The sequence below is a fragment of the Papaver somniferum genome, chromosome 7 (genome assembly GCF_003573695.1).
Source record: "Papaver somniferum cultivar HN1 chromosome 7, ASM357369v1, whole genome shotgun sequence".
Lineage (NCBI taxonomy): Eukaryota > Viridiplantae > Streptophyta > Magnoliopsida > Ranunculales > Papaveraceae > Papaver > Papaver somniferum.
Window position 1 is genome coordinate 236,409,774 of NC_039364.1, and position 3,526 is coordinate 236,413,299.

Consider the following 3,526-nt stretch of genomic DNA (forward strand, 5'->3'; position numbering starts at 1 on the left):
TTATAAAACTCATAGCATCTTAATCTCCGCTACCCATCAAATGAGATCGGAGATGGAGAAAAACGATTTTTATTGAATCAATCGATTCATGTAATTTGAATCTAGGCACGTTTTTGTTTGTTATTGTTGATGTTGTTATTTGTTGCTATTTTATGCTCGATTTGTTGTTTTTAAAAATTTCAATTTGATTTTATAGGGTTGATTAATGGTGGTGGTGATAATTTTGATGGGGAGGTTGAATAGTAAGTGGATAAAATTGAAGGAGAATATGAGAAGAAAGAGGATGAACCATGTTTAGTTTTTGTTGCTGGTGAGCAATTACAAAAAATTTGATTCATGCTTCATTGTGATTGAGTTTCTAAAAGAATGTGATTGTTATGTACATTCAGTTTAGGTGATTATGTATCCATCTTATGTTAATTGTTGGCGTACACTATTGGTTTTTTGTGTAGGGCAAAGGGATGCACAGAAATGAAGAAATTTAAAGTTATTACCTCTGGAGCAGAATTATCGGATTAAAAGGTGCAAAGGTGCAGGAAGGTTTGATATAACTATATGTCTATTAAACATCATATGCAGGCGTCACAAATTAGTTATTAGTTGGTTTGAATAATACCTAACTTATCATGGTTGTTACTAGATTTAGCTGATTTAATTGTGAAAACTAACATAAAATGAGTTTGTTCAAAATGTTGTGTAACTGCGAAGTGGATGCCTTCGGATTTTACGAGTACGCTAGGTATATGGATGTGTAGTTAATAGTTAGGCATGTCAATTAGGTGTGTAATTGCTACTTACACATGCAAATTGAATGTGTAACTTCTAGTTACACATGCCAATTGGATGTGTGATTGTTAAGTGAAGCATTTTGTAGTGTTACGAATCTTTGAAATGATTCTCAGTTCAGATTATTAGTATGTTTAATTCAATATCGGTATTGCTTAAACTAGAACTTTATACTGTGTTATCGTGTTTATCAGCTAATAATCTGATAGATTTTGTGGTGTGTGTGTGTCTGCCGTTTGATATTAGATTACTAAGCATTTATATATATGAATAATATATTGAATGCTTACAGGGATTTGAACTGGGGTTGTATTTATGGCTTGAACATGGTTGAGTGTTTGGCTGTTGCATCTAGCTGTGAAGGTCAATGAACCAGGTGGGTGTTTGTCGTGGATTCTGGAGGATGAAAATTATCCGAGTAAACAGAATGGAAGAAGTCAAGTGTTACAAACCCACCCAAGGAGGAAGTAATTAACTTTTTTTTTTCCCGCTTTTCGCTTGTTACTGTTTTTTGAGCTTTTCACAGTATGTTTTTCTAATGTTTTCTTCTGTTTTGGTTTCAGCAGCTGGAAATAAAACAGAAAAGTTATACTCTGGGATATGCAAGGAGGGAATGTTGAGGCAATCATCAGAGGTGTCATACGAGCCGAATTTCAGAAGCTTCCTGATGGTAGTAAGTAAAACTAAGGGTATCATGCATGAGTCTCATATTTGATGATACTATTTTTTGTATTATACTAAAGTATGCCATATCTTGTTGTTGATCCTCAGTTTATGTCCAGGATATACTAACTGAATGTGTAACTGCTGGTTACACTATCTAATTGGATGTGTAACTTCCGATTACACATGCCATATGCATGTGTAACTTCCGGTTACACTAGTCGTATCATGTGTAACTTCCGGTTACACTAGTTGTATTACACATCTATGTAAGTTCTTATTGCAACTGATCTCTTAATTGTAATTTATTCACTTAGTTCCTCCATATTAGTAAAGGAGTTTATTTGCCAGTTGTGCATTTTTATCCTTTTTAAAGAGTCTATGGATCTACTTATTACAGAATGTTGAGAGATGAAAATGGTGCTGATTCTGACAAAGGTAAGAAAGTTGAGACTGTCGGCGATGAGACGAAAAGTTTGCTTGATTCAAGTGTCAGCAAGGCTGCTGATATGGTTGCTAGGTAATGCATTACTGTGTAAATTATTTGGTTTTCTGTATATTTTGGTAAAATGTGTATCATGTATGCTGGGGAGTTCCTTACTTTGAAGATTCTGTTTCATGGACCAATAATTTTTAGAATATGATAGTTTCCTACCCAGAGCTTTTATCCAATGCCACATGGAACTTGTCTGGAAGGAACTAGTTTCATGTCTTAACGTCACCAAACAAGAATTTGTTGTGCTATATTCATCCTTCGCATTCAACTTTGTATTTCCATCAGTGTTTGTACCTGTAAGACCAACATGATCATCCTTCCAACGCTTGTGTATAACATCACCATGCTTATAATAGTAAATAGTTTCTTTATGATCTCTTATTTCATGATATTCTAGCAGTTTACGCCTAGATAGATAAGGATGTTGGCTACCGTCAAGGTAAGCAGTGATGATCCTTTTTTATAGTTGAAAATGTTCTTAGGCATTTGTTAGTCTAATGTGAAACTAGCATTGGTAGACTATGGATGTGTAACTAGTAATTACACATGTTAATTAAATGTGTAACTTCTAGGTACACAATCTAAATCGATGTGTATCTACTAGTTACACATGCTAATTAGATGTGTATATATAAGTTACACATTCTAGGTTTATGTGTATCTACTAGTTACACATGCTAATTAGATGTGTAACTTATAGTTACACATTCTAGTTAGATATGTTTGTATTCTGCCTTTGTGCGTTCGACTAAATTTTTGTGTACGTAGAGCTCAGAATTTACATATATATAGTTAACCTCCTTTCTAAACAAGACATATTTCGTTGCAAATAGAATACTACTCAGTGTTTCCATACACGGATAATTAAAGCTCACATCCCTTGTTTTTATGTAGTGTTGAGATGCGAGCCAGTTTAAACATCCCCTAGGTTATTCTCGACCACTCTGAAAGAAGGCAATTGTTAAATGAATAATCATTTTTGCTTGCAGAGAAGCTGAATTGCTATTGTTATGTATAGCTCTTGTGGCACATCATGTTTTCCTTAGTTGGCTATTGTTATGTATAGATTCTTGTGCATTTTATTTGGCTATTCAGCTGATAACCTTTTCGGCCCTCCTGATACTGTTGCAGGTATATCTTTGGAGCATTAGGAGCATACCCAGGCGACTGGTTAACTAAAAATGGCAATCATTTTGTCTTTTCCCTCATGTTTTCAACCTTAGAGAAATTATTGTAGTCATTACATGCCCATATGTAACTGATAAACAGAAAAATTATTGTAAATGAAATTTTTATTTCAATAACAACTGAATATATGTTTCTTTTTTGACGTGTAACTGTTGAGATAAACATCTATATGCATGTGTAACTTGTAGATACACATGCTATAACTTCTGCTTACACGTGTAACTTGTAGATACACATGCTATACACATGTGTAACTTCTGCTTACACGTGTAACTGTTGAGATAAATTATTTTAACAATTTTGGGCCTGAATTTTGAATTTTATTTAATTATGGGCCTGAATCTAAATTTTATTTAATTATGAGTTTGACAATATGCATAAGGGTATCAAAGT

General features: G+C 33.7%; 1 long non-coding RNA gene across 1 annotated transcript; it reads left to right on the forward strand.

Annotated features, from left to right (window-relative positions):
• The first annotated feature begins 1,587 nt into the window (after positions 1-1,587).
• Positions 1,588-3,262, forward strand: LOC113300336. The gene is made up of 3 exons (XR_003335717.1): positions 1,588-1,718; positions 1,850-1,969; positions 3,077-3,262. It is a non-coding gene; the product is annotated as an uncharacterized LOC113300336 (long non-coding RNA).
• Positions 3,263-3,526: the final 264 nt, after the last annotated feature.